Source organism: Tachyglossus aculeatus, chromosome 2 (genome assembly GCF_015852505.1).
Source record: "Tachyglossus aculeatus isolate mTacAcu1 chromosome 2, mTacAcu1.pri, whole genome shotgun sequence".
Taxonomy (NCBI): domain Eukaryota; kingdom Metazoa; phylum Chordata; class Mammalia; order Monotremata; family Tachyglossidae; genus Tachyglossus; species Tachyglossus aculeatus.
In genome coordinates this window covers 160,756,221-160,767,398 of record NC_052067.1, presented here as the reverse complement: position 1 = coordinate 160,767,398, position 11,178 = coordinate 160,756,221, and the positions used below count along the sequence as shown (strand labels likewise).

Here is an 11,178-nt window from a genome sequence, read left to right as displayed (position 1 = left end):
ACACAGTAAACTCTCAGTAAATACCTTTGATTAAGCAGCTGACCAGTGGTGTCTTCTTCAAACATGAAAGACAACTGTATATGTGGATCTAGATGAACATATGCAAATCTTGAGATCGATTTAAATGATAGCTCTATAGCTATATATCTATATATCTGGAGAAACAGCATGGCTTAGTGGAAAGAGCCCGGGCTTGGGAGTCAGAGGTCATGGATTCTAATCCCAGCTCAGCCACTTATCAGCTGTGTGACTTTGGGCAAGTCACTTGACTTCTCTGTGCCTCAGTTACCTCATCTGTAAAATGGGGATTAAGACTGTGAGCCCCACTTGGGTCAACCTGATCACCTTGTATCTACCCCAGTGCATAGAACAGTGCTTGGCACATAGTAAGCACTTAACAAATACTATTATTATTATTATTATTATTCTTATTATCTGTCCTTATGTCTAGATAGCTACACCTATAAATCTCTCTCTATCATACATATAATGATAGATGTTCCATTCTTTTAGACTGTGATCCCACTGTTGGGTAGGGACTGTCTCTATATGTTGCCAACTTGTACTTCCCAAGCGCTTAGTACAGTGCTCTGCACACAGTAAGTGCTCAATAAATACGATTGATTGATTGATTCTTCAGACTGTAAACTTGTTGTGGGCAGGGAATGTATCTTTTATATTGCGCTCTCCCAAGTGCTTCCTACAGTGCTCTGTACCAAGACAGTATTCAGTAGATGCCATTGATTAATTGGCTCGATTTTTACAATTCTCAGATAACTATTTCCTCTCTCCTTTAGGCATAAGAGAGGATGGACATCTCTCTCCTGAGCCCCCTCTTCCCTCTCCTCCTCCCAATGCCCCTCGCCCTACCTCCTTCCCCTCCCCACAGCACTTATATATATATATATATATATATATATACATATATTTGTACAGCACTTATATATATATATATATATATATACATATATTTGTACAGAGTTATTACTCTATTCATTTTACTTACCTGGCAGGGGAGATACTACGATCACATAGGTGGTTTTCCCAGGGTGAGGCTCAGCCTTTGCACTCCGGCTGTGCTGACCCCTGCAATTTCCCCAAATGCGGGAAACTCGACTGCATAATTTGTGGTAGCGGGGGACTGCATTCTCGCTCTCCCCTGATTTGTGTTTCAAAAAATAAGTTTTGCAACGCATTAACTGCCACTTTTGGTGGTTGGGATTAAAAGCTGGTTAGCAGTGAGGCTGAAGGGAAGCAATGTGGGTATGGGAGTCAAAGGTGTTGGGTTCAAAGGCTGAAGGGAAGCAATTTGGGCATGGGAGTCAAAGGTGTTGTGTTCAAATCCTGCCTCTGCTACCTACTAGCCGTGTGACTTTGGGCTAGTCACTACACTTCAGTTACCACATCTGTAAAATGGGGTTTCAGGCTGTGAGCCCCCCGAGGGACAACCTGATCACCTTGTAACCTCCCCAGCGCTTAGAACAGTGCTTGGCATATAGTAAGCGCTTAATAAATGCTATCATTATTATTATTATTATTATTATTTTACTTGTACATATTTACTATTCTATTTATTTTGTTAATGATGTGCATATAGCTTTAATTATATTTGTTCTGAAGATTTTGGCACCAGTCTACATGTTCTGTTTTGTTGTCTGTCTCCTCCTTCTAGACCGTAAGCCCATTGTTGGATAGGGACTGTCTCTACATGTTGCCGACTAGTCCTTCCCAAGTGCTTAGTACAGTACTCTGCACACAGTAAGCGCTCAATAAATACAATTGAATGAATGGACATCTAGTTCCAGGACAGGGGCAGTAATGGGGAATAGAAGCAGGACTTTCTGTTAATCTGGGGAGGAAGGAACCCAGGATGGTAGTGGGAGCCTTAATTGGGGATCACCCGACGAGCTGTGGGGAGCCGCTGGTCTTGTCAGCGCTTAGAGCCGTGCTTTGCACTTAGTAAGCACTTAATAAATGCCATCATTATTATTATTATTGTCCACACCACCACAATCACTGTTGCTTTTGGGGCTGCAGAAGGGGGAGAGAGAGAGCTGGAGAGCTCCCACTACTGATGCCCCAAGTAATAATAATAATAAGAAGAATAAACAAATAAAACAATCTCCTGGTGCTGGGGTTCCTCTGTTTAGGTAGGGGAGGCAGCAGCAAGCATTCTTTTCATTTAAAAATAAGTGAAAAATAAATTTCCTGGCCCTGATGAGCCCGGCTTTGAACTCTCCCTCCCCCTTCATCCATTCATTCATTCATTCAATCGTATTTATTGAGCGCTTACTGTGTGCATAGCACTGTACTAAGCACTTGGGAAGTACAAGTTGGCAACCTATAGGGACGGTCCCTACCCAACAACAGGCTCACAGTCTAGAAGGGGGAGACAGACAACAAAAAAACCCATGTCCAGCTCTTCTCTGTTGCCCTCCACAGCTCTGCACCCCAAGAAGTCAGGGTGGCAGAGGGCATCCCCAGCTGTGGTGGGAATTTCCACGAGCCCAACGTCTACCCGTCCTGGCCCCCACCTCAGAAGGACACTGATTTCATATTAATGTCTGTCTCCCCTGCTTGACTGTAAGCTCGTTGTAGGCAGGGAATGTGTCTGCTTAGTATTGTACTGACTCTCCCAAGTGTTTAGTAGAGTGCTCTGCCCACAGTAAGCACTCAATAAATACAATTAAAGAAGTGAACATTGTCTACATCTCTAATTAAAGTTTTGGAAGACCACGGCTCCATACCTCTCCAGCATCAGGGACGGTGGAGCTGGAGATGGCGAACCAATAAATAGAGGCAGCACATGTTGGTGGTAACCAGCCAAAGAGTGTAACTTATAGAACTGTCGCCTGTCCTGCTATCGACCCCTGGCCCACATCCTCCCCCAGGCCTGGAATGCCCTCCCTCCACACATCTGCCAAGCTAGCTCTCTTCCTCCCTTCAAAGCCCTACTGAGAGCTCACCTCCTCCAGGAGGCCTTCCCAGACTGAGCCCCCTTTTTTTCCCACTCCTCCTCCCCATCCCCCCGCCCTCCCTCCTTTCCCTCCCCACAGCAGCCGTATATGTGTCTGTACAGATTTATTACTCTATTTTACTGGTACATATTTACTATTCTCTTTATTTTGTTAATGATGTGCATCTAGCTTTATTTCTATTTGTCCTGACGACTTGACACCTATCCACGTGTTTTGTTTTGTTGTCTGTCTCCCCCTTCTAGACTGTGAGCCCACTGTTGGGTAGGGACCGTCTCTATATGTTGCCTACTTGTACTTCCCAAGCGCTTAGTACAGTGCTCTGCACGCAGTAAGCTCTTAATAAATACAATTGAATAAATGAGTGAATGAACTGTGCCGTAAATCAATCCTTTGAACTGAGTATAGGATAATCACATAGGGGCACGCAGGTTGGCGCTAATCTAATCAGGGGTAGTGTATGCAGTCTGCACTCCTGTCTTGTGCCCTCTTCTGTTTCCTGTTTTGCTCTTCTTATCACAGACACTCCAGAATTTTTCAGTCAATAGGATTTTTCCACCCTTTGTCTGCTGGATATTTGTATCTAGTTTGTGCATGATTTCCATGACTGTGTTCCTAGTTACCCCAGATAGTTTCTTTGAAACATATGTGATTCTCTCAGTATTCTTATAGATAATAATAATAATAATAATAATAATAATAATAATAATAATAATAATAATTACTATGTGCCAAGCACTGTTTTAAGCGCTGGGCACTGTTCTAAGGCCAATGTTCTGCTTCAACTCTAATCTCTATATTTCCAATCTCTATATTTCAGGATTCCAAAATTTTAATTTGATCCAACAGAATGTCCTTTACAACACAACAGGTAGGAATCATAAATACAGTTGCATGAATTATTAGCCCCGTATTTGTCATAAGCAGAGTGGCTCTGTGGACAGAGCACGGGCTTTGGAGCAGAGGTCATGGTTCAAATCCTGGCTCCACCACTTGTCAGTTGTGTGACTTCAGGCAAGTCACTTAACTTCTCTGTGCCTCAGTTACTTCATCTGTAAAATGGGGATTAATAATAATAATAATAATGGCATTTATTAAATGCTTACTATGTGCAGAGCACTGTTCTAAGCACTGGAGAGATTACAAGGTGATCACATTGTCCCACAGGGGAGCTCACAGTCTTCATCCCCATTTTACAGATGAGGTAACTGAGGCCCAGAGAAGTTAAGTGACTTGCCCAAAGTCACACAGCTGACAATTGGCAGAGCGGGGATTTGAACCCATGACCTCTGAATCAAAAGCCCATGCTCTTCGCACTGAGCCATGCCCAGGTGGGACAACCTGATCACCTTGTAACTTCCCCAGCACTTAGAACAGTGCTTTGCACATAGTAAGCACTTAATAAATGCCATAATAATAATTATTATTACCTATCTCTGGGCTGCATATTAAGGTTAGCATAAAACAAATCTTATTATCAGCTCTGATGACTCTCCATCAACCTTAGTGTTTAGTACAGCACTTGGTTCCTTGAAAGCACTTAAAAAACGTACCAAGACAACTAACCTTGGGGATTACAGGAGAAACAGCTTCCCTTCTCCTTCCATAAGAGCAACTATTCTTTTCTCTCTTGCTCTTGCTTAACTTGTCTAATCAAGGTGAAAGAGAAAAGATTTAAAATAAATTGAATTTTAATTGGTGTGCCAGCAGCTAACTCATTACCACAGGCAAATATGAGCCCCGTTTGTTTTGAGAAGTCTTTATGTTGTTATGATTTTAAGGAATAGCTGCTTGAGGTCCCTTAGTGCTTTCTGTGTGCCAGTTTTCATTCAAAGTAAGCTTTTGAGTGATGATAAGAAGACTAGTTCCCATGTTTTGAAAGGAATGGTCAAAACAGAGCTTTCTCTTTTCAGATCAAACCAGTCAGAGTGCTGGCTGCTAATAACAATGTTCCGTTTTCAGCTCCACCTGAGGTTCAAGCACAATATTCTGTTGTGACTATAATCCTCTGGACTGTAATCTCATTACAGCCAGGAAACGTGTCTGCTAACTCTTTTATATCGTATTTCCAAGTGCTTAGTACAGTGTTCTGCACATAGCAAGTGCTCAATAAATGCCACTGATTGATGGAATGATCTATCCACTTATTACTGGTAGAGAGAGGAGAACCAATTGGGCATGCAAAAGAAACAGAAAGATCACAAGAGAGCAACAGAGTATCTTTTGAGGTATGGAGGGTTCTTATTTTGGCTTACATAGCAAAAAGCATCTCTAGACTCTGAAGGGCGATGCCCTGGGGATTTATGGACTGGTAGAAGAGAGGAGAACCAATTGGGCACGCAAAAGAAACAGAAAGACCACAAGAGAGCAACAGAATATCTTTTGAGGTATGGAGGGTTCTTATTTTGGCTCACATAGCAAAAAGCATCTCTAGACTCTGAAGGGCGATGCCCCGGGGATTTATGGACTGGTAGAAGAGAGGAGAACCAATTGGGCACCCAAAAGAAACAGAAAGGCCACAAGAGAGCAACAGAGTATCTTTTGAGGTATGGAGGATTCTCATTTTGGCTCGCATAGCAACAAGCATCTCTAGACTCTGAAGGGAGATGCCCTGGGGATTTATGGACTGGTAGAAGAGAGGAGAACCAATTGGGCACCCAAAAGAAACAGAAAGGCCACAAGAGAGCAACAGAGTATCTTTTGAGGTATGGAGGATTCTCCTTTTGGCTCGCACAGCAACAAGCATCTCTAGACTCTGAAGGGAGATGCCCTGGGGATTTGTGGACTGGTAGAAGAGAGGAGAACAAATTGGTCACCCAAAAGAAACAGAAAGGCCACAAGAGAGCAACAGAGTATCTTTTGAGGCATGGAAGGTTCTCATTTTGGCTCACATAGCAACAAGCTAGACTCTGAAGGGAGATGCCCTGGGGATTTGTAGGAAGCTAAGCTCTCTGGTCCGCCAGCTGTTCAGAAACAATAGGGAAAAGGACTGAGGCAAGTTATCCTTTTTCTTCCTTAGTTCTTTCCCTTTCCAGCTTGTAATTAAATAATTCATTTTTTGTCTTTCTTGTCTATGTAATCTATTTCTTTCTTGACCCTGCTTAGTTTACACTGGTCCAATCTCTAGCTATAAATGATGCCAACACACTAACTTTAGGAATCCACTTAAAATATTCTCATTTAGTGTTTTCTTTAGTACCTCTGTGGCTGAAATGTTTATGCTTATGGTTTTATTATATCTGTTGAGTTGGGGGAAAGGTTTTTCTTCCTCTCACAAATCTGTTCAACGGTTAAGCAATTGGAATAAAATGTCATATTATTCAATGCATTGTCTTTGCATTAATAAGAAGAAAACAAGTTTAGGGCACTACATGCCAATACCCATTCCTTATTCTGAAATTTCCCTGGGATATTTGTTATTGGCTTGATTCTTCCTTCCACTTTATAGCCTATAGGGGAGATTCATTATCACTGGTTTCTGCCTTGCATTCTCTTCTAATAATAATAATAATGATGGTATTTGTTAAGCCCTTACTATGTGCCAAACACTGTTCCAAGCACTGGGATAGATACGAGGTTGTCCCTTTTGGGGCTCACAGTCTTGATCTCCGTTTTCCAGATGAGGTAACTGAGACACAGAGAAGTTAAGTGACTTGTCCAAAGTCACACAGATGACAAGCGGCAGAGTTGGGATTAAAACCCATTACCTCTGACTCCCAAGGCCATGCTCTTTCCACTAAGCCACACCGCTTCTTCTGTAATGGGGGAAGCAATGTATTTAACCAGTCATCACTGGGTCTCTCACTAGGTAGTCACAGCAAGCAGACTGGCTCAGTGGAAAGAGCACGGACTTGGGAACCAGAGGTCATGGGTTCTAATCCCAGCTCCGCCGCTTGTCAGCTGTGTGACTTTGGGCAAGTTGCTTAACTTCTCTGTGCCTCAATTATCTCATCTATAAAATGGGGATCAAGACTGTGAGTCCCACAGGGGACAACCTGATTACCTTGTATCCTCCCCCAGTGCTTAAAACAGTGCTTGGCACATAGTAAGTTCTTAACAAATACCATTATTAATATTATTATTTGCCTTTGGACTTCTTCTAAGCCTCCATCTTTGGGCTCAGGTTAAATCCTCCATCCAGGTGAAGCTTAGCCCTAAACTATGTGGGCCTATTGTGTGCTGTATTTCTAGGTCAGTACACTCCTACAGGTGTATACCCTCACGGCTGGGAGGAAGCACATACTAGCTGCAATGAAGCACAATGTTGGAGTTGGTCTGTACAGTTTTGATGGGTAGGGAACCAAAAGATCATATTTATTTAGTCCTCCAGACTGTAAGCTCACTGTGGGCAGGGAATGTGTTTGTTGCATCATTATGTTGTACTCTCCCAAGCACAGTGCTCTGCATACAGTAAGTGCTCAATAAATGATTGATTGATTGAGTCAGTCTTTAACTGTACGCATAGATCCAAACCAAGCACTTTGGAGAGAATAATACAACAGTGGTCATAGAGATGTTCCCTGCCCACAAGAAGCATACAGTTCCGAAGGAACAGAAATTAACTATGAGATTTAAGCACGTGCTCCTCGTGGCTTCAAAGGATTTACAAAGTAGGGCTTGCTATTATCGGGTTACTCAGTATTATGTTCAGAAACAAAGGGAAATGTTTGTGCTTTTTCTCAAGTTCTTTCTGGCTCTTCCTATCACTATCTAAAGATGCGTCTCCCCTTGTCTCTGTCCATCTCATTTCTCTTCATAGATTAAATATGATCCAGAGCCTAAAAGTTTTGAAAAGGAGGTTTGTATAGCTGGAATCTTTGTGGTACAATCAATCAATCAATCAAACGTATTTATTGAGCACTTACTGTGTGAAGAGCACTGTACTAAGCACTTGGGAAGTACAAGTTGGCAACATATAGAGACGGTCCCTACCCAGTAGTGGGCTCCCGGTCTAGAAGGGGGAGACAGAGAACAAAACCAAACATATTAACAAAATAAAATAAATAGAATAGATATGTACAAGTAAGATAAATAAATAGAGTAATAAATATGTACAAACATATATACATGTATACAGGTGCTGTGGGGAAGGGAAGGAGGTAAGGCGGGGGGGTTGGAGAGGGGAAGGAGGGGGAGAGGAAGGAGGGGGCTCAGTCTGGGAAGGCCTCCTGGAGGAGGTGAGCTCTCAGTAGGGCCTTGAAGGGAGGAAGAGAGCTAGCTTGGCGGATGGGCAGAGGGAGGGCATTCCAGGCCCGGGGGATGACGTGGGCCGGGGGTCGATGGCTGGATAGGCGAGAACGAGGCATGGTGAGGAGATTAGCAGCAGAGGAGCAGAGGGTGCTGGCTGGGCTGGAGAAGAAGAGAAGGGAGGTGAGGTAGGAGGGGGCGAGGGGATGGATAGTCTTGAAGCCGAGAGTGAGGAGTTTCTGCCTGATGCGCAGGTTGATTGGTAGCCACTGGAGATTTTTGAGGAGGGGAGTAACATGCCCAGAGTGTTTCTGGACAAGGACAATCCGGGCAGCAGTGTGAAGTATGGTACAATCAATTGCCTATTCTGAATACTCCAAATATTTTTATATTTTTCTCCTCCATTAGATTGTAAATTCCTTGTGGGCAGGAAACATGCCTCTTTTCATATTATATTATCCCAAGCAATTAGTGCAGTGTACCAATAGTTGCTCTGAAAATAACAATATACCTACTACTACTACTGACTACTACTAATCTATCAATTTTAAAACACTCAATCACCTTGCCCCCTCCTACCTTACCTCACTATGCTCACTATGTATATTACCAACTTGTACTTCCCAAGCACTTAGTACAGTGCTCTGCACACAGTAAGCACTCAATAAATATGATTGAATGAACTATGCTCCTACTGCAATCCATCCACAGGCTTCACTCCTCGAATTCCAACCTACTCACTATACCTCAATCCCTTCTCAAATAATACTAATGATAGTATTTGTTAAGTACTTATTATGTGCCAGGCACTGTTCTAAGCACTGGGGTAGATACAAGTTGGACACAGTCCCTGGCCCACATGAGGCTCACATTCTTAATCCCCATTTTACAAATGAGGCAACTGAAGCCCAGAGAAGTGAAGTGACTTGCCTAAGATCACACAGCAGACAGGTGGCTGAGTCAGGATTCAAATCCATGACCTTCTGACTCCCAGCCCCTTGCTCTATTCACTCCTCCATGCTGCTCCTCTATCTCACTGCCAAGCTCTTCCCACACCCTGCTGCTAATCTGGAATGTCTTTCCTTTTCATGTCTGACAGAGAATTACTCTCCCAGCCTACAAAGCTTGATTGAAGGCAATTTTTTTTCCCACTCTCTTGTGCGTCACCCTGATTTGCTCCCTTTATTCCCCACCCCCTCAGCCTCACAGCCCTTATGTACATATCCATAATTTATTGAGTTATATTAATGTCTGTGTCCCCCTCTAAACTGTACACTCACTATTGGCAGAGAATGTGTCTGTTTATTCTTATACTGTACTCTCCCAAGGACTTAGTACAGTGCTCTGCATGCAGTAAACGCTCAAAAAAATACTTTGGACTGACTGACAGTATCATAAATAATTAAATTATTAAATTAAATAATAATAATGATGGTATTTGTTAAGCACTTACTCTGTGCAAAGCACTGTTCTAAGTGCTGGGGAGGTTTCAAGGTGATCGGGTTGTCCCACAAAGGGGCTCACAGTTTTCATCCCCATTTTACAGATAAGGGAACTGAGGTGCCCAGAGAAGTGAAGTGACTTGCCTAAGGTCACATAGCTGACAGTTGGCGAGGCGGGATTTGAGCCCCTGACCTCTGACTCCAAAGCCCTGGCTCTTTCCACTGAGCCACACTGCTTCTCCTTACATAAGCACTGTGGGGCTGAAGGTAGGGTAAATATCAAGTGCTTAAAGGGTAGAGAGCCACTGCATAAGTGATGCAGAGAGGAAAGGGATGGGGGGAAAAGATGGCTTATTTGGAGGAGGACTCTTGGAGGCAGTGTGGTTTTAATAAGGCTTTGAAGGTGGGAACAGTTATGATAATAAAATAATACTAATACTAATACTAATACTAATACTAATAATAATAATAATTGTTAATTGCTTACTATGTGCCAAGCACTGTTCTAAGCACTGGGGTAGATACAAGGCAATCAGGTTGTCCCATGTGGGGCTCACAGTCTTATTCCCCATTTTACAGATGAGGTAACTGAGGCCCAGAGAAGTCAAATGAGTGGCCCAAAGTCACACAGCTGATAAGTGGCGGAGTCGGGACTAGAACCCATGACCTCTGACTCCCAAGCCCGGGATCTTTCCACTGAGCCATGCTGTCCTATATGAGGAGGGAGTTACAGGCCTGAAGAAGGAAGTGGGTAAGGGGTTGACAATGAGATAGATGAGGTGGAGGTACAGTGAATAGATTAGCATTAGAGGAGAAGTGAGCTGATTGAGTGCTATATGTTGCCATTTTGTATTTCCCTAGCGCTTAGTACAGTGCTCTGCACATAGTAAGCGCTCAGTAAATACGATTGATGATGATGATGCTGTAAAGCCAGTGGTACGGCATTTCCAATTCATGTGGAGGTGGTTGGGAAGCCACTGGAGATTCTTGAGGAGTGGGAAGATGTGGACAGCATGTACTTTTAAAATGATGACCCAGGGGGTACACAACAATGAGGTGGACTTCCTAAGTTCCCAGACTAAGCCCCACATTTCCTCATTTCCCACTCGCTTCCACATCAACTTGACTTGCTGCATTTGCTCTTCCTCCCTCTCCCCATCTCACGGCATTTATGTATATGTGTATATATCTATAATTGTATTTATTTATATTATTGCCTGTTTACTTGTATTTATGTCTGTCTTCACCCCCCTTCTAGACTGTGAGGTTGTTGTGAGCAGGGATTGTCTCTCTTTATTGCTGTATTGTGCTTTCCAAATTCATAGTATAGTGCCATGCACACAGTAAGTGCTCAATAAATATGATTGAATTGAAGGTATGTCTGATTGGACCATGGCCATTCTGGCCACCCCTACCTGATCTTCCTTCACTCAGTAGAAGGAGATAATTTGCAGCTTGGTTTCCTAATGTTAGAGAGTGGGAGGCAGAGGAGGAGCCTGTAAAGGAAAGCAGAGAAGGAGCAGCTAGAGAGAGACAGCAGGAGAACTAAGAGAGGACAGTTAGTGCAGCCAATA

General features: G+C 43.2%; 1 non-coding gene across 1 annotated transcript; it reads left to right on the top strand.

The window, feature by feature from the left end:
- Positions 1-998: 998 nt before the first annotated feature.
- On the top strand, positions 999-1,162 carry LOC119925089. The gene has a single exon (XR_005449758.1). It is a non-coding gene; the product is annotated as a U1 spliceosomal RNA (small nuclear RNA).
- Positions 1,163-11,178: the final 10,016 nt, after the last annotated feature.